Here is a 20,517-nt window from a genome sequence, read left to right on the forward strand (position 1 = left end):
TGGACAACTCTTTCCTGAGTTCAGAGATCCCGAGCCATTTGGGGCTTGGCCCAGACCCTCCCTAGCAGACTCCCTGTACTGCCCTCAGCCCATCTAGCTGGGAAGTGTGGTGACTTAGGTGCAAGGAGGGCTGGAACCAGCTGCTGAGAGCTCAGGGCCCACAGCAAATGAGTGCAAAGTAGAGCATAGGACAGGGCAGATCAGGGTAGTTCCCAGAGCAGGGGTGGACTCAGAGATGGGAGCTAACCTGTCAAAACAGGGCCCAGGTGAGGGACCATTAGGTAGTATTTCAGGAGCAGTGAAGCAGGTCCCTGAGAAAATCTTTGGTGCTTCTCAAGCCATTCCTTCTCCTCCACCTGTGTGGAGAGTACTCCAGAGTATTTGGTGTTACATGGAGGCCACAAGTCAACCGTTTCCCCACTGCATCTTCCACCACCACCTCAGTGAACCTTCAGGACATTTCTGCTCCCCACTCTCAGCAGCTGAGATCATGAAATGTTTTCCTCCCTTCTCTTCTCCTCCCCTGTGCCCACCCACCTCATATCCACCCTCCAACCCTAAGTTTTGCTGTCATAGTTTTTAATACTTTCTCGTCAAGGTGGTTATTAGGTTTCCCCAGGCAGTCAATATCTATCTTATTTCAGTAATCCTTATTAGACACTTATATTAGATAATCCCAGTCAATCTTTTATTATCTCCCAGGTAGATTGAGCTCTCTATATTGCAAGTTTCATTGCTCAGCACAATTTTCCTCTCCTCTTCATCTTTCACTCTCTCGGAATCTCTGTTCAGGCCCACGTTTTGGTTAGGGCCTCTGAATCCTTACCTAGCAACAAATATATTTCTCTCTCACTGGCAGGTGAAGCTCATCTTTGCTGGGTGTAGGAATCTAGGGTTGCATTTTTTTTTTTTTTTCTCATGTGTGCTCAGATGCTATCCTTTTGCGTTCAACGTTGCATTGAGAAATAAATACCAGTCTGATTCTTCCTTTTTAAGTTACTCATTGTTTCTGTTTGGCAGCTTGTAGATTTGTTTTTCCTGCTACCTTAGTTTTCAGGAATTTTATCAGAACATGCCTGGATATAGGCCATTTTTCATCATTTCTACAGACTCTGGTCTTTCTTCAATTTAGGAAGATGGTCTGTTTTGGCTGTTTCATTATTTCCTTTCCTCAGTAGGTTCCTTATTCCCCTTCTGCAGTTCCTGGTGTTTATTTATTTTTTTTAATTGGGGTATAGTTGTTTTACAATGTTGTGTTAGTTTCTACTGTACAGAAAAGTGAAGTAGAGTTCCCTGTGCTATACAACAAGTTCTCATTAGTTATCTATTTTATACATATTAGTGTATATATGTCAATCCCAATCTTCCAATTCATCCCAACCCCCCCTTCCCCCCTTGGTGTCCATATGTTTGTTCTCTACATCTGTGTCTCTATTTCTGCCCTGCAAACCAGTTCATCTGTACCATTTTTCTAGATTCCACATATATGTGTTAATATATATTTGCTTTTCTCTTTCTGACTTATTTCACTCTGTATGACAGTCTCTAGGTCCATCCACGTCTCTACAAGTGACCCAAGTTCGTTACTTTTTTTTTTTTTTTTTTTTTGCAGTACGCGGGCCTCTCACTGTTGTAGCCTCTCCCATGTGGAGCACAGGCTCCGGACATGCAGGCTCAGTGGCCATGGCTCACGGGCCTAGCTGCTCCGCGACATGTGGGATCCTCCTGGACCGGGGCATGAACCCATGTCCCCTGCATCGGCAGGTGGACTCTCAACCACTGTGCCACCAGGGAAGGCCCCAAGTTCGTTCCTTTTATTGGCTGAGTAATATGGAATTCCTGGTGTTTGCTTATTTTCCTCCTGGATCTATCCTCCAAGCATTTTGTTTTTTCCCTCTAGATTTCCAAATGGTTTCATTTTTCTTGTGTGTCAATATATTTCTCCTACTTGATCTTTCAACTGAGTACTTGGCACAGGAACCATCTTTTCCAATTTATCTACTGAATTTTGTTTTTAAAAGTTCCATTTTTAGTCCAATTTCTCTGCTGTAATCCTTAAATGTGATGGCAATAATCCTTAAATGTCGGTGATGATGGTGATGTACAAATTGTCTTCTGTCCTCCTCCAGCAGCTTTGTCTCTCTATGACCTGACTTCCTTCCTATGCATTGCTCTTTTGCTTTGTTCACCGGGGCTTAGGTCCAACTCCTGGGAGACTTCAGTAGCAGCAGTCCAAAGAACATGGGAAGGCGCAGAGACCCCATAGGTGAGCGACAGCTAATAGGCAGGCGGCTAACCTCTGTGGGGACTTCAGCAGAAGACCTCTTGGCTTCCTGGGCCCATCAACTGGCTGCAAAGGCTGATACCATCCCTGCCTCTCAGCAGTGGAAGAGGACTGAGCCCACCTGATAAGCTTGAGGAGAGGGTGAAGAGGGGCCTGGGAGAACAGTTATATTCATGCCATTGCTGCCCCTCCCCTCCACAAAGGACCACAGGGGGCTAAGTATTCCTTGAATATGGGGGGCTCTTCAGCACTGGGCCCAGACTCTCCTCTGGCTCAGAGAAGCCAGAATCCAATCTAGTCTTCAGACCAGAATCCTGGCAGAGCCTGGGTTTTCCTGGCACCCTAAAGGGCCTGCAAGCCTGCCAGTGGAGGGGGGCTGGGGGTGACTTCACAACCCAGCATCTCACCAGCATCACCTGGGGAATGTTTAGAAAATAAAGGATTCCAGGTCCCCCATCGTAGACCTATTGAATCAGAATCTCCAGACAGGGCCTGGGAATCTGGATTTGTAATCTACTCAGGTTAATCTAGAACAGAACTGAGTATCGAAACCACTGATTTAAGGTGGAAGCTGGTGCTTCCACCTAAGAGTGCTAGGAGCCCATTCTAGAGGTGCTTGGGGCTGAGTATACCCTGGTGAGAGTTCTGGCCCTTGTGCTTTTACACCCAGGGGTGCTAAGTCACCCAAAGACCTGAGATACGCTTAATCTCTTTTTCTTTCTCAGTAGCCAGTTTTTCTCTCTCCTTAGACCATGATTTTTCTGTGACATACAAAATCTGCTATTGTTTGAGGTAAGAAGGAAAAGTATTCCTGAATGGAAACAGTTATCCTTTACTATGGACACTGGACCTATAAAGCCAGGGCAATATAGAATGAGGAGGGGGTGCAAAGGAAAGGGTCATTAGAGCTACTTTCATTAGGTTATATTGAGGAAAGAACCACAACAAAGGTTTGTTCTAGCTCTCATTCTGTGTCAGTTATAGGTCGACTGTGGCTCTGTGGCTCCCCCCACCCATCTTCTTCATTCCAGGATTCAAGTACAAGACAAAATGACACCGTGGGCCTTACAGGTTTGCTCCATGTATGTGTGGGGTGGGGTGGTAGACAGTCATCTCCACTCACATTCCTTGGACCAAAGCAAGTCATGCCAAGCCTGAAGTCAATGGGCAGGGAAGTATCTCCATTCCACAGGTGGAACTGGGTCGTGTGGTGGTACAAGGGCACATAGAATCTTCTCACATGGAGGGGAGCAAATAATCAGGAATAATTATACCATTCATTATACTTACTGAGCAGGAAAGCATCCCCTTTAGAAGTTATTCCCATAAGGAGGCCCAATAAGGAAAATCACCTGATAGACAGTTACTGAATAAGGTGATCTGGACCAATGGCCAGCTGCAGGTCCTGGCTGGTGGATCTCAGGTACTCCGTGATTCAGGAGGAGGGGAGATGTTCTTTCTCCTCCTGCCTTCCACAGTGTGAATGTTCAAAAAGGAATTCAGAGGTTTGAACATGCTTGGGATTCATGCTGATCTATCTAATGTTGTTACATAGTCATAAAAAGCATGGAACATTCAGAGTGGCCCAACTCATCAGCACTCTCCCTCAGCACAGAGCATCACTGTCAGACCTCAGGGACGTCCTACTAGGTCACCACGGCATATTTCTCCTCCTCCTGCCTCCCCCTCGGAGCTCTTCCACACACTCTTTTCTTCCCCTCCCCCAATATCTTTTTTTTTTTTTTTTTAAATTTCTACCCCATCAGTATTCTCTCCTCCCTCTGTTTTCTAAGCTGCCATCCTCCTTTGGTGTTAGAAATTTTTAAGTCTCCTGCCCAGCTCTTCCCTTCTTGCTTGGTATCACTGCTGGGCAGGGGCAGAGGGGGAGGGGAGGGGAGGAAAGCCCCAAGGTGGTCCGGATGCCGGGTGGATGATCCAGATACCTAAAAAGCACGAGCTATCTCACCCAGCCAAGGCTGACATAGATTTTAGACTCCCCTGCTCACACGGTCTCTCATTTCCAACTTGAATTTCATGCTTGGGCCTGTTTAGTACTCTCTTCCTGAGTGTCGGCAGTTAGAGTACAAAACCGTCCAAAGCCTTTGCTCTACCACCCTTTTCCCTTTCCCCTTAGACTTCTCATTTCTTCTTAACTTGTTCAAGCTTCTTGCCAACAAGTTGGTTAACCTCTCTGAACCTCATAGGGGTGTGATATTCAACGAGAAACTAGCTGCAGGTAGTAGCCACTCAGGAAATGCTAGCTCCCTTTCTTTTTATTTCTCTTCAAAGGATCTGAGTGAACTACTATTTCTTGGCCGTCCTAAATCAGGTGAGGTTGCTTTTGGAGGCATTTCTACATTGCACCCTCTTATCCAATGTTTACACAGTTCAAAGCATTCAGTAGGTGCTCAATGAGCACTTGATGACCCAGTTTCCCTCCCTCCTCCCCCGCTGCCCTGCCCCTCACCTTGTCAGTTCCACCCCCTCTGCACACATCCTGTTCTTACCTCCTCTACTTCGCAGCCGAAACCAAGAGAGCAGCATTGGCACATTTGACTCATGTGTGGGGCTAACAACCCATGATGCTAATGGTCAGAGACTATGAGAGTTTAACAGAAAATAAGGAAGGCAGTAAAGTGCCGTTATTTAAATCTTCAGTTCTACTTCTGGTGTCTGTAATCAGCATCTGTATCCAGCTTTGATTCATCTATCCCTCTCCTTGTCCCAAAGAGAACTAAAGAAAAACCAGCATGAATGGCTTTGTCAAACGACTCTTCGCATCATTAAGTCACTTTGCTGTTTATGTAGTAGCAGGACACAAATTCAGAAACACATTACCCACAAATTCCAGAAGCAGCAGAGGAGGAAAGAGCAGCTGATATGGAGCTGCCTGGTCATTGCTGATGTGATCGATGAGGAGGTCGGTCCCTGGCACTCCCCTCACGCTGCCTGTGCCACATCCGCTCTTACCCGGGGCCCCTCTTTGGGGAGAGAGGTTGAGAACTGAAGCCTCTGTTACTTGTATTGCCCATTGGAAATGGAGCTTTTCTTCAGACCTCCAGATACTGCTTCCTCCTTTTTTCCTAACCACCTCTTCTTTCCCAGGAAACTGTTCTCAGAGAAAGTATTCTTTTACATCTGTCCATCAAATTAAGCTAACATTTAGGGAAAGCCGTCTGGGTGGTACAGAAATGAAGCCTACACAGTTTCTGTTCTGTCCTGCCCTTCAGGGGGCCCCTGTCTAGTAGGATAAATGGGCACACAGCATGCTGCAAAGTACCTGGCACACAGGAAGCCCTCACTAAGTATTTGTTGAATGAATGAGTGAAGGAATGACTGCACAGTGACTTTAACAGACTATAGCAAATGCTATAGAGGAAAAAATGACAAAATGTACTGGGGGGGGGGATTGATTTGAGAGACTGCTGGTTGTTAGAGGCGCCGGAGAGGGCCTCATAAGGGGAGACAGATAAGAGCAGAGCCTTGCAGCCGGAGGCATTCTGTTGAGCCTGGCGGGGTGAGACAAATGAGGCTGGCACACCAGGGCTCTCTGGGAATAAGAAATCTTTCCTGGGCCTATTCTCAACAGCATAGCCATGCAGTCATTTTCTAAATAAGGGAAGTGCAGTGATAGGAACACAGGGATGGTAAGGGCTCGATCAACAAGACATTAGGCTGAAGAAGGACTCGGTTACCAGCTCTCCACAAGAGGATCACCTTCCTTGGAAGAATGGGCAGCCTGATTTCAGATTCGACAAGTTTACAGCCCCCTTGATCCTTATCTTCTGAGATGTTTAACTTGAACTTGATGAATCATGTTTTCCTCCAGTGTATCTTAGATATCCCAGCACAGAATATGTTTCTTTCCAGGACTGAATATGGTACAGTTTGCTGGGGAGAGGAAGCCTTTCTAGATTGGCTTCTCTAAAGAACCAGAGAAAGAAAAGACTAGAATTGTAATCAGGATACTTTTGAAGGGGACCACTATGGGTCTGACATGAATTATTTTGAATTCCTGGAAATTTAGTATTCAGTTCATCTGCCGTAATGATAACTGCCTGTTATAGATGGAATTGTGTCCCCCCCACCAAATTCATATGTTGAAACCCAACCCCCAGTACCTTAGAATGTGACTGTATTTAAAGACAGGGCCTTTAAAGAAGTAAGTAAGGCGAAATGAGATCATAAGGGTAGGGCCCTAATCCAAGATGACTGGTGTCCTTGTAAGAAGAGGAAGATGCACCAGGGAAGTCCACACATACAGAGGAAAGGCCATGTGAGGACACAGTAAGTCGGCAGCCATCTGTGAGCTAAGGGAAGAAGAACAGGAGTAACCAAACTTGCCAACACCTTGATCTTGGACTGCCAGCCTCCAGAACTTCGAGAAAATAAATTTCCATTATTTAAGCCTCCCAGTCTGTGGTATTCTGTTGTGGCAACTCTAGCAAACTAATAACACTGTCATATACTGAGGCCTACTAGGGGCCTGGCACTGTGCTAAGTATTTGATCTCACTTAATGTTTTTAATGACCATGAAAGACAGTTATTGTTATGTTCCTTTTTCAGAAGAGAAAATAGATGCCCAAGGCCACAGCTCTAGCAAGTGGCAAAACTCAGATTCAAAGGCACATCTGTTTGGCTCCAGACATGTGCGCTTAGCATACCACCAACCCACATTTATGAAGCACTGACCGTGAAAGAAGTACGAGGCTATAGTAATTGCTGACATTTGAGAACCTTAATCCTTTCCTTATGGAACTTATAAATGACGAGAGACAGACTTACAAAGGTAAATAAATAAATAAGTGCTGCCTGGACCAGACCACCTGGAATCAATAATGTCATGGCAACGCCATGGTGAACCTAAGCTAAGAGAGCATTCAAATGCTTGTGAAGGCGGCATAGGGGAGTTGCTACAAACACAGGGGCCAGGGGGCAGATTTCAGCAGTTTTCTAGTTGTGTGACCTTGGGCTTTTATCCTTACTTAAATCCTTGACCTCATCAGTTTCCTCATCTGTGCTAGGGGGGCTAAATTGGGACTAATGATGGAACATTACCCCTTGGGTTGTTGGAGGATTAAATAAGATACTGTAAAGCACTTTGCCTGATGATTGGTACATAGTACATCTTAATAAATGCACCATGATGGAAAAAACAATTCTTCTAATGTGTATCCTACTGGGTACTAACAAAAATAGCCAACCCATCTAAACATGGTTGAGTTCCTAACTGTTTAAATGAAAATGTTTAGTGTTGTTAAATTTGTGAATATTTTCACTGACACTTATATGTGGGTTTCTAAATACAATTTCATTTCCAAAATATGTTTGCCTATTGGGACATTCAGCTTAAATCAAATACCAACATACACCACCAACAACACAGTCAGGGCAAAGTTAAAATGTTCATCAGTGTGGAAGGAGAGTCTGACAGAAAGGCAAGACAGAAAGGACTAATAAAATATCTGATAGAAGTCAAAGAGCAAATTAAAAATAGTGTGTGTGTGACACTGTGTGCATGGATGTATGTGTGAGCGTGTTTTGGGGCACACCTCCGCCCATCTGAGCATAAATCCAGATAAGATTCTGGACAGGGAATCGTGGCTGAGGAATCAGCCCTGCACCCTCCTTGCCTTACTTGATAGATTGTTTCCTCACTGCAGGTGATTGCTTTATTTGGCCCGAAGAGCAGAAACTTTCTTATAATGCTTCCTGTGCTTTTATGGCACAAACCAATATAAATATTTACTGGATCTGTAAGTAAAAGTATATAAAGTCTTATTTATCTTGCTGCACAGTGAAACCATGAAAACCGTGTGGAAAGTTGAGTCTATTTTTTTCCAAGAAGACATCCAACTACACACTGAGGCAAAGCAAAGACATGCTTAGTTTCAGAGGTGACAAAGGGGCTCTGTTATACTTTTGATGCAGAGGATTTCCATCGTTTCTATTGAATGCATGAACATTGAAATATTTCTTCTGGCCAGTTCATTGGAAAGTGATGCCTGGGTGGCCAGCCACATATGTCCATAGCGACAGATTGCACTCCCAACCCCAACTAGCAGGCCGAAAAGATGGGGCTCCGGGTATGGAACAAGGGGAGAGAGAGCGTGGGATCAGGCCAGTGGCATGAATGGAAAACCCAAGCAAAGCCTTACCCTGGTCAGTGGCTCCGCACCCTCCTCCTCACACCCAGGGTGGCCCCCCATTGCCCTGGTTCTAATCTCAACGTTCAGGTTTTGCCCCTCGCTGGTTCTGCTCCCATGGTGGGGTGTGGAACTTTGTAACAGGGCATTGGGACCCATCGTCCCAGCACATGAAGGGCAGGATCAGATGGACTTTTACCAAAACCATAAAGAGGAGAGGTTGAGCTTCCGGTTCCTTTTGATCCCCAACGTTGTCCTTCTCTACCACTTCACAGGCCTCCAGGCTCCATCCCTTTGCTGACCCCCATGCCTTAGGCATCATGGTTCAGTATTAAGAGTTCGCTTGTTCCTGTGAATTCTTATTAGTGGAAATCCTTTCATAAACCTGTAATTTTAAACTACAGAAACAAAGCAGCATGATGTTCCTTAGTCTTCAGCTGTTTGTTAGTCAACTCACCTGGTCCCTATTTCCAAACCCAGATCCATCACCAGGGGCTGATGTCCTAGACAGCCTCACCTCTTGCTGGTGCAGAAGTTCTTCTTCCTCCTTTCATCCTTTTCTGTCTAGTTGTTGAATTGTTGTCGCGTTTCTTAGGGAATTATTCTCATTTTCTGTCCGCTTTATGAGCCTTTCCTTCTACCCATTGCCTCAAAGGTATTTTCATTTTAATAGGGAATAATTCTCTGATGTATATTGATGAAATTCTAACAGTGATATTTCAGGCAGGCAGAAGAGAGCCCTCAGCTGGAATTGTAGATCTTTTCCCCCAGCCTGGCATGTAGACAGTTATCCATTCAACCCATGTTGAAATCATATTTGTGCATGAAACTGCATTTTTTCTTTTCACCATTCCCACCAAGAGTTGGGAATTTCTGACCATCTTTATAAGTTTCTGTTTATGAAATTAACATGAGTCTGCTCACTAAGTTGAAACCATTAGAAAAATTACAGCATGCCGAGGCTAATAGCAGAAAAAGTTAAGGGTGCTGTGTGAAGTTTTTGTTTGTTTTCTAAGATGCCTAGATTGTTCTAAAACCAATATAGAGGGGCTGTTAGTTGGAGTAGATAGTATTCAAGCTGTAGGATGCTAACATTCGAAGTGTCCTTTTGTAAATGGAAGCAATGTTGGTTAAATCTATATTATTCATTACAAAATCTGTATTACTTCCTAAATGATGACCTCGGTTATCTTCAAAAATCTCTTTTGTAATGTTATTTAATTTCCTATCTCTCTTTTAATACTCTTCAGGTGGACTTAGGGACTTAGATAAACTACCAGTGAGCGTAGAGTTTACCCTCATTCATCGCACAATTATAGAGTTGCTGCCACGTGCCCTGTAAGCTACCAGGCACCATGGAGCATAGACGAGGCATCTCTCAGGTGAGGCTGCAGCTGAGAGGGGCAGCAAGGACTCAAGCAAAACCCACAGTACAGCAAGTTGAGGTTGAGGTGGGCGGGAGGCCGTTAAGATCCAACCAAGTACGTGAGTCAGAGAAGCAGTGGCCAAAGGGGATGGTGGTTCTGTCAGGGCCAAGACTGCAGGTGGCGATTCTCTGAGCTAGAAAGACCATGCTGAACAGGCAGGACTTGCTTCTTATCTCACATCTCTAACCTTAAAGTCTAACGCAGTCAACACACCTTCAGCTGCCTGTAAATATCTACCATCCTTCCGTTACTAAGACATAGGAAGAAGAATGCCACAAGAAGTTCATGATAACCTCACAGGGCCGCCATGTCACACTCACACATCCGCACTGCAAGGACCCATCTTCTTGGAGGGATGAAGCAGGCTGTCTCACTGCTCGGAGTCACACAGCTGGCGAGCTCAGATTGGAGCCTGAAGACTAGGGCTGCAGGGGTGAGGGCCTCTCTGTGTGTCTCCTATTACAAATAGTCCCAGTGGTGTGTGAACAAATAGTGCATTGGGTTCACTCAAAGTTAGAAGGCTACTTGGCTCATATTACCTAATCTTGGATTCCTCTCTCTCTCTCTCTCTCTGTGTGTGTGTATGTGTGTGTGTGTGTCTAGGATTCCTCTGTGTGTGTGTGTGTGTCTAAGTGTGAAGTATTCACGGGGTGGTTGGCAGAAAATCCACCAGAGGATATTGTGGCATGGCTTGGGTAGAACTAGAAAAATAACTTCCAGTGAGACTATCAGGCTTTCATTCACTCATCCAATAAATATTTAACGAGCTTCTTCCATGTGCAGGTTTGCCCATGAAGACTGTGCTGGGCACTTAGGAGTTAACAGTAGACACACCCAATCCCTACCCTCCTCTATCAGACCATTAACAAATAATTACACAACATATTACTGATGGAGGAGGAATGTCATGCTCCCAGCTCTCAGGGAGTCTTGAGCTGGTTTATTTCAGCTTCCCACCAAAGTCCATGTGTGCAGGGCTCCCCCACCAGCACTCCTCTAGGTACCCAGGATCCTGCCCTTCCTTCTTGGATTTCTTGAGGTTCTTAGGCATGTGTTTGGGCACTGGGCCGAAGTGCATTGCCCAGACAAGTGCCCCTCCCATTGGTTGCTCAGTGGGTGAGGTGCTGGACCCTGAGGAGCTAAAGTCTTCACCAGTCTCCCATGGGAGGAGTGGCTGGTGGGTCCCTGACTGCAAGCAACGGGAGGTATCTACTTGAGCAAAGGCGGGACCGTCCATGGTCCTGATTCAACTACCATGTGGCTCACGGGAGCTCAACCAGTGCCTCCACAGTGGTCCTTTGCTGGGTGCATCTCCTTCCTGGGTACAGCTGCCATGCTCCCAGGGGCTCTCTCCTTCCTCTCTTACCCCACTCCCTGACCTCTGTGAGATGGCGACAGTGTTCATTCCCCTTTTCTTACCTCCCCAAGAGCACACTCCCTTCTCCTCTGGTTCTTTCAAAATAGATCCTGATGGCCCATTGACTCAGAGCCATTGACTCAATCAAAAACAAGTTCTTTTTCCTGGAGGACACAGAGGGCTTTTTGATCTTCAATTTCTTCCAGAAGAGGAGGGAGAGAGTTTGCTGCTGAATGCAACAAAGAAAGAGAAAAGGAAACAAAGACAATTGCCTTTCCATAGGAAGAGTCTGTATATTTATCACCTGCCACAACAAAAACTGTGACCACAGCTTTGAAGGGGAGGTTCTGGGAGGGAAAGTCAAACTCCAGTGCTGTGGCCCAAGGCCACCAATGGGAGCTTGGCAAAGCTGACACCTTATGGGCTCTCAGGGCTAGTTAGGGCAAGTCCTGAATCAAGCAGCATTTCCATCGATTCTGGGGCCCTATAGGTCTGCATCTCATGGTTTTGTGCTATATTCAGATGAGATTGGAACTGTACTCTGCCCATGCTGTTCTCTCTGACTGGAACAGTCTATGTTTCCTAATTCTCCTGGTGAACTTCTATTCATCCTTCAACACCCACATCAGATGATACTCCTCCACTCTGTTTCTTGGCCTCCTATATGCTCCCTCCTCTTGTGGCCTCTGACCTTCATGCTTCTATTTTTTCACTATTCATTCTGTTTACTCTTTTTTTTTTTTTGCTCATAATATCTTTTTTATTTTTTTAACATCTTTATTGGAGTATAATTGCTTTACAATGGTGTGTTAGTTTCTGCTGTATAACAAAGTAAATCAGCTATATGTAGGCATCTATCCCCATATCCCCTCCCTCTTGCATCTCCCTCCCACCCTCCCTATCCCACCCCTCTAGGTGGACATAAACCACTGAGCTAACCTCCCTGTGCTATGCAGCTGCTTCCCACTATCTATCTATTTTACATTTGGTAGTGTATATATGTCAGTGCTACTCTCTCACTTTGTCTCTGCTTACCATTTCCCCTCCCCGTGTCCTCAAGCCCATTCTCTATGTCTGTGTCTTTTTTCCTGTCATGCCCCTAGGTTCATCACAACAACTTTTTTTTAATATTCCATATAAACAGGTTAGCATATGGTATTTGTTTTTCTCTTTCTGAATTACTTCACTCTGTATGACAGACTCTAGGTCCATCCACCTCACTACAAAAAACTCAATTTCGTTTCTTTTTATGGCTGAGTAGTATTCCATTGTATATAGGTGCCACATCTTCTTAATCCATTCATATGTCAATGGACACTTAGGTTGCTTCCATGTCCTGGATATTGTAAATAGTGAGGCAATGAACATTGTGGTACATGACTCTTTTTGAATTATGGTTTTCTCAGGGTATATGCCTAGTAGTGGGATTGATGGGTCCTATGGTAGTTCTATTTTAGTTTTTTATGGAACCTCCATACTGTTCTCAGTAGTGGCTGTAACAATTCACATTCCCACCAACAGTACAAGAGGGTTCCATTTTCTCCTCACCCTCTCCAGCATTTGCAGGTTTTTTGATGATGGCCATTCTGACCACTGTGAGATGATACCTCATTGTAGTTTTCATTGATGTTGAGCATCCTTTCACATATTTGTTGGCAATCTGTATATCTTCTTTGAAGAAATGTCTATTTAGATCTTCAGCCCATTTTTGGATTGGGTTGTTTGTTTTTGTGATATTGAGCTGCATGAGCTGCTTGTATGTTTAGGAGATTAATCCTTTGTCAGTTGCTTCCTTTGCAAATATTTTCTTCCATTCTCAGTGTTGTCTTTTCATTTTGTTTATGGTTTCCTTTGCTCTGCAGAAGGTTTTAAGTTTCATTAGGTCCCATTTGTTTATTTTTCTTTTTATTTCCATTTCTCTAGGAGGTGGGTCAAATAGGATCTTGCTGTGATTTATGGCATAGAGTGTTTTGCCTATGTTTTCCTCTAAGAGTTTTATAGTCTCTGGCCTTACATTTAGGTCTTTAATCCATTTTGAGTTTATTTTTGTGTATGGTGTTAGGGAGTGTTTGAATTTCATTCTTTTCCATGTAGCTGTCCAGTTTTCTCAGTACCACTTATTGAAGAGGCTGTCTTTTCTCCACTGTATATTCTTGCCTCTTTTATCAAAGTTCAGGTGACCATATGTGTGTGGGTTTATCTCTGGGCTTTCTTTCCTGTTCCATTGATCTATATTTCTGTTTTTGTGCCAGCACCATACTGTCTTCGTTACTGTAGCTTTGTAGTATAGTCTAAAGTCAGGGAGCCTGATTCCTCCACCTCCGTTTTTCTTTCTCAAGGTTGCTTTGGTTATTCAGGGTCTTTTGTGTTTCCATACAAATTGTGAAATTTTTTGTTCTAGTTCTGTGAAAAATGCATTAGTAGCTTGATAGGCATTGGAATGAATCTGTAGATTGCTTGGGGTAGTAGAGTCATTTTCACAATGTTGATTCTTCCCATCCAAGAACATGGTATATCTCTCCATCTGTCTGTATCATCTTTAATTTCTTTCATCAGTGTCTTATAGTTTTCTGCATACAGGTCTTTTGTCTCCTTAGGTAGGTTTATTCCTAGGTATTTTATTCTTTTTGTTGCAATGGTAAATGGGAGTGTTTCCTTAATTTCTCTTTCAGAATTTTCATCATTAATGTATAGGAATGCAAGAGATTTCTGTGCATTAAATTTGTATCCTGCTACTTTACCAAATTCATTGATTAGCTCTAGAAGTTTTCTGGTAGCATCTTTAGGATTCTCTATGTATAGTATCATGTCATCTGCAAACAGTGACAGCTTTACTTCTTCTTTTCTGATTTGGATTCCTTTAATTTCTTTTTCTTCTCTAATTGCTGTGGCTGAAACTTCCAAAACTATGTTGAATAATAGTGGTGAGAGTGGGCAACCTTGTCTTGTTCCTGATCTTAGTGGAAATGGTTCCAGTTTTTCACCTTTGAGAATGATGTTGGCTGTGGGTTTGTCATATATGGCCTATATTATGTTGAGGTAAGTTCCCTCTATGCCTACTTTCTGGAGAGTTTTTATCATAAATGGGGGTTGAATTTTGTCAGAAGCTTTTTCTGCATCTATTGAGATGATCATATGGTTTTTATCCTTCAGATTGTTTATATGTGTTATCACATTGATTGATTTGTGTATATTGAAGAATCCTTGAATTCCTTGGATAAACCCCACTTGATCACGGTGTATGGTCCTTTTAATGTGCTGTTGGATTCTGTTTGCTAGTATTTTGTTGAGGATTTTTGCATCTATGTTCATCAGTGATATTGGCCTGTAGTTTTCTTTCTTTGTGACATCTTTGTCTGGTTTTGGGATCAGGGTGATGGTGGCCTCGTAGAATGAGTTTGGGAGTATTCCTCTGTCTGCTACATTTTGGAGGAGGTTGAGAAGGATAGGTGTTAGTTCTTCTCTAAATGTTTGACAGAATTCACCTGTGAAGCCATCTGGTCCCAGGCTTTTGTTTGTTGGAAGATTTTTAATCACAGTTTCAATTTCAGTGCTTGTGATTAGTCTGTTTATATTTCCTATTTCTTCCTGGTTCGGTCTCAGAAGGTTGTGCTTTTCTAAGAATTTGTCCATTTCTTCCAGGTTGTCCATTTTATTGGCATTATAGCTGCTTGTAGTAATCCCTCATTATCCTTTATTTTCTGGAGTGTCAGTTGTTACTTCTCCTTTTTCATTTCTAATTCTTTGATTTGAGTCTTCCCCCTTTTTTTCTTGCTGAGTCTGGCTAGTGGTTTCTCAAAGAACCAGTGTTTAGTTTTATTGATCTTTGCTATTGTTTCCTTCATTTCTTTTTCATTTACTTCTGATCTGATCTTTATGATTTCTTTCCTTCTGCTAACTTTGGTGTTTTTTGTTCTTCTTTCTCTAATTACTTTAGGTGTAAGGTTAGGTTGTTTATTTGAGATATTTCTTGTTTCTTGAGGTAGGATTCTATTGCTATAAACTTCCCTCTTAGAACTGCTTTTGCTGCATCCCATAGGTTTTGGGTCATCATGTTTTCATTGTCATTTGTTTCTAGGTATTTTTTTATTTCCTTTTGGATTTCTTCAGAGATCCCTTGGTTATTTAGTAGTGTATTGTTTAGCCTCCATGTGTTTGTATTTTTTACAGACTTCTTCCTGTAATTGATATCTAGTCTCATAGGGTTGTGGTCGAAAAGATACTTGATAAGACTGCAATTTTTTAAAATTTACCAAGGCTTTATTTTTGACCCAAGATATGATCTATCCTGGAGACTGTTCCATGAGCACTTGAGAAGAATGTGTATTCTGTTGTTTTTGGATGGAATGTCCTATAAATATCAATTAAGTCCATCTTGTTTAATGTATCATTTAAAGCTTGTGTTTCTTTATTTACTTTCATTTTGGATGATCTGTCCATTGGTGAAAGTGGGGTGTTAAAGTCCCCTACTATGATTGTGTTACTGTTGGTTTCCCCTTTTATGGCTGTTAGCATTTGCCTTACATATTGAGGTGCTCCTATGTTGGGTGTATACATATTTACAATTGTTATATCTTCTTCTTGGATTGATCCTTTGATCATTATGTAGTGTCCTTCTTTGTCTCTTGTAATAGTCATTTTAAAGTCTATTTTGTCTGATATGAGAATTGCTACTTCAGCTTTATTTTGATTTCCATTTGCATGGAATATCTTTTTGCATCCCCTCACTTTCAGTCGGTATGTGTCCCTACGTCTGAAGTGGGTCTCTTGTAGACAGCATATATATGGGTCTTGTTTTTTTATCCATTCAGCCAGTCTGTGTCTTTTGGTTGGAGCATTTAATCCATTTACATTGAAGGTAATTATTGATATGTATGTTCCTATTACCATTTTCTTAATTGTTTTGGGTTTGTTTTTTGTAGGTCTTTTCCTTCGCTTGTGTTTCCTGCCTAGAGAAGTTCCTTTAGCATTTGTTGTAAAGCTGGTTTGGTGGTGCTTAATTCTCTTAGCTTTTGCTTGTCTGGAAAGGTTTTAATTTCTCTGTCAAATCTGAATGAGATCCTTGCTGGGAAGAGTAATCTTGGTTGTAGGTTTTTCCCTTTCATCACTTAAGTATGTCCTGCCACACCCTTCTGGCTTGCAGAGTTTCTGCTGAAAGATCAGCTGTTAACCTTATGGGGATTCCCTTGTATGTTATTTGTTGCTTTTCCCATGCTGCTTTTAATATTTTTTGTTTGTATTTAATTTTTGATAGTTTGATTAATATATGTGTTGGCATGTTTCTCCTTCAGTTTATCCTATATGGGACTCTCTGTGCTTCCAGGACTTGACTGACTATTTCCTTTCCCATATTAGGGAAGTTTTCAACTATAATCTCTTCAGATATTTTATCAGTCCCTTTCTTTTTCTCTTCTTCTTCTGGAACCCCTATAATTCGAATGTTGGTGCATATAATGTTGTCCCAGTAGTCTCTGTAACTGTTCTCAATTCGTTTCATTCTTTTTTCTTTATTCTGCTCTGTGGTGGTTATTTCTACTATTTTATCTTCCAGGTCACTTTTCCATTCTTCTGCCTCAGTTATTCTGCTATTGATTCCTTCTAGAGAATTTTTAATTTCATTTATTGTGTTGTTCATCACTGTTTGTTTGCCCTTTAGTTCTTCTAGGTCCTTGTTAATTGTTTTTTTTTATTTTTTCCACTCTATTTCCAAGATTTTGGATCATCTTTACTATCATTACTCTGAATTCTTTTTCAGGTAGACTGCCTATTTCCTCTTCATTTGTTTGGTCTGGTGGGTTTTTACCTTGCTCCTTCATCTGCTGCATATTCCTCTGTCTTCCCATTTTTGTCAACTTACTGTGTTTGGTGTCTCCGTTTCACAGGATGCAGGTTCGTAGTTCCAGTTTTTTTTGGTGTCTGCTCTCAGTGGGTAAGGTTGGTTCAGTGGGTTGTGTAGGCTTCCTGGTAGAGGGGACTGGTGCCTGTGTTCTGGTGGATGAGGCTGGATATTGTCTTTCTGGTGGGCAGGACTGTGTCCGGTGGTGTGGTTTGGGGTGTCTGTGAACTTATTATGATTTTAGGCAACCTCTCTGCTAATGGGTGGGGTTGTGTTCCTGTCTTGCTAGTTGTTTGACATGGGCATCCAGCACTGGAGCTTGCTGGCCATTGGGTGGAGCTGGTCTTAGCGTTGAGACGGAGATCTCTGGGAGAGCTCTCGCCAATTGATATTACATGCGGCTGGGAGGTCTCTGGTGGTCCAGTGTCCTGAACTTGGCTCTCCCACCTCAGGGGCTCAGGCTTGATACCAGGCTGGAGCACCAGGACCCTGTCAGCCGCACAGCTCAGAGGAAAAGGGAGAAAAAAAAAGATTAAAAAAAAATAATAAAATAATATAATTATAATTTAAAAATTAAAAATATTATTAAAATTAAAAAGTAGTTAAAAAAAAAGAAGAGATCAACCAAACCAATAAAGAAATCCAACAATGATAACAAGTGCTAAAATCTATACTAAGATAAACATAAAAATCAGAAACAAGTCAGTTGCAGACAGCAAACCCCAAGTCTACAGTTGCTCCCAAAGTCCACCGCCTCAATTTTGGGTTGATTCATTGTCTCTTCAGGTATTCCACAGATGCAGAGTACCTCAAGTTGATTTGGGGGATTTAATCCGCTCCTCCTGAGGCTGCACAGAGAGATTTCCCTTTCTCTTCGTTGTTCGCACAGCTCCTGGGGTTCAGCTTTGGTTTTGGCCCCGTCTCTGCATGTAGGCCGCCCTCAGGCGTCTGTTCCCACCCAGACAGGACGGGGTTACAGCAGCGGCTGATTAGGGGGCTCTGGCTCACTCATGCGAGGGGAGGGAGGGACACGGCAGTTATAACTGGAATGCAAGGTGAGCCTGTGCCCGCCAGAGGCCGACGTGACGTTGAAACAGCCTGAGGCACGCCGTGTGTTCTCCCAGGTAAGTTGTGCCTGGATCATGGGACACTGGCAGTGGCGGGCTGCACAGTCTCCCGGAATGGGAGGTGTGGATAGTGACCTGTGCTTGCACACAGGATTCTTGGTGACTGCAGCAGCAGCCTTAGCGTTTCATGCCCATCTCTGGGGTCCATGCTGATAGCCGCGGCTTGCACCTGTCTCGAGCTCGTTTAGGCGGTGCTCTGAATCCCCTCTCCTTGCACAACCTGGTCCCTTGCCTCTTAGGCAGGTCCAGACTTTTCTCGGACTCCCTCCCGGCTAGCTGTGGTGCACTAGTCCCTTCAGGCTGTGTTCACGCAGCCAACCCCGGTCCTCTCCCTGGGATCTGACCTCCGAAGCCCGAGCCTCAGCTCCCAGCACCAGCCCGCCACAGCGCGTGAGAAAACAAGCCTCTCAGGCTGGTGAGTGCTGGTCGGCACCGACCCTTTGTGTGGGAATCTCTCCACTTTGCCCTCTGCACCCCTGTTGCTGTGCTCTCCGCCATGGCTCCAAAGCTTTCCCCCCGCCCACCCCCCGTCTCCGCCAGTGAAGGGGCTTCCTAGTGTGTGGAAACTTTTCCTCCTTCACAGCTCCCTCCCAGAGGTGCAAGTCCTGTCCCTATTCTTTTGTCTCTGTTTTTTTCTTTTCTCTTTTGCCCTACCTAGGCATGTAGGGGAGTTTCTTGCCTTTTGGGAGGTCTGAGGTCTTCTGCCAGCATTCAGTAGGTGTTCTGTAGGAGTTGTTCCACATGTAGATATATTTTTGATGTATTTGTGGGGAGGAAGCTGATCTCCACATCTTACTCCTCCACCATCTTCTGGACTAGTTCCATTCTGTTTACTCTTGTCTCTCCTTGAGTAGACCATGAGCATCTTAGGATTGGAGTCCACATCTTTTCTTAGGTTGCAATACAAGCTTTATGACCTTGAGGAACTTTCGATCATGATAACTATTTTTAAACCTTTTAAATTATTATAAATATACTTTATAAAGCTGAAGTTTAACAATGATTTAGAATTAAGGCAGAGACTCTAAGCTAGAAGTATTTCATCACATTCTCCCAGGGCTTCCAATGGAGTCCTACATTTCCCCTGCTTAACAGCACTTACCACACTGTATTATAATTGCGTTTACTTCTTTGGTCCCCTGACCCACTGTGAACACAAGGACCACAGTGATTTCACAAACGTATCTATAACACAGGGCAGGGCCTGTTGTAGAATTAGGCATGCAATAGATGTGTGTTAACTTAAGTTGAATTAAATGTAGAGGTCCTCAAAGGGAGTGGATAGAGTTGATTCCTCATGGCCTAGTCATGGAAATCTTTTATGTCCACCCTTTCCTTCTCTGAGGCTGATATCAGTATAAAAATAATAAGAAGTGAACCATAATTATTATAACCATAATTATTATAAGTCAGTATGATTTAGTGTTTCCTGTTTCTGAGCACCATGCTAGACTCTTTTTTTTTTAATTTTTATATATTTATTTATTTATCTTTGGCTGTGTTGGGTCTTTGTTTCTGCGCGCGGTCTTTCTCTAGTTGCAGTGAGCGGGGGCTGCTCTTCGTTGCGGTGTGCGGGCTTCTCATTGCAGTGGCTTCTCTTGTTGCAGAGCACGGGCTCTCGGCGCGCAGGCTTCAGTAGTTGTGGCATGCAGGCTCAGTAGTTGTGGCTCACGGGCTCTAGAGCACAGGCTCAGTAGTTGTGACGCACAGGCTTAGTTGCTCCGCGGCATGTGGGATCTTCCCGGACCAGGGCTTGAACCCGTGTCCCCTGCATTGGCAGGCAGATTCTTAACCACTGCACCACCAGGGAAGCCCCATGCTAGACTCTATGTGTGTTATTTCATTTATGCCTCACAACAACCATACAAAGTAGTAGTAGTATTGTCTACACAGAGAACGCTCAATCAAGGCTTACTTCAGTTTCTTGCCCACAGCCACTTAGCAAGTAGGAACCGGAGGTAGGATTAGAGACCATAACTGTTGTGAAGAGTGTTCTAGGCAAGTACAAGGTAAATTTAATAAACAGCTTCAAGAGAAAACAATTACTAGAAAAATTTAAACCATACGTCTTAGTAACATCACTGCACAAATCCCTGATAGAGTCAGACCTTTCTCTGGAAGGATAGCACTGTTAGTTCGATGTTTCATCCCTTGTTAGCAGTGAATTATTTTTTCCCAATATTTTATTATGAAAAATTTCAAACATAGAAAAATTCAGAAGAATTGCACAGAAAACCCTCATCAGTCTGTGGTTTTTAACTTCCTTGGAGAACCCCTTATACTCTGCCTTCCATCCCCCAAATTTGCACACCACCCAAAGCCACCCCAGCTCTGAGTGC

Source organism: Delphinapterus leucas, chromosome 8 (genome assembly GCF_059928025.1).
Source record: "Delphinapterus leucas isolate spDelLeu-1000000601 "Yukka" chromosome 8, BTC_Dleu_Yukka2, whole genome shotgun sequence".
Lineage (NCBI taxonomy): Eukaryota > Metazoa > Chordata > Mammalia > Artiodactyla > Monodontidae > Delphinapterus > Delphinapterus leucas.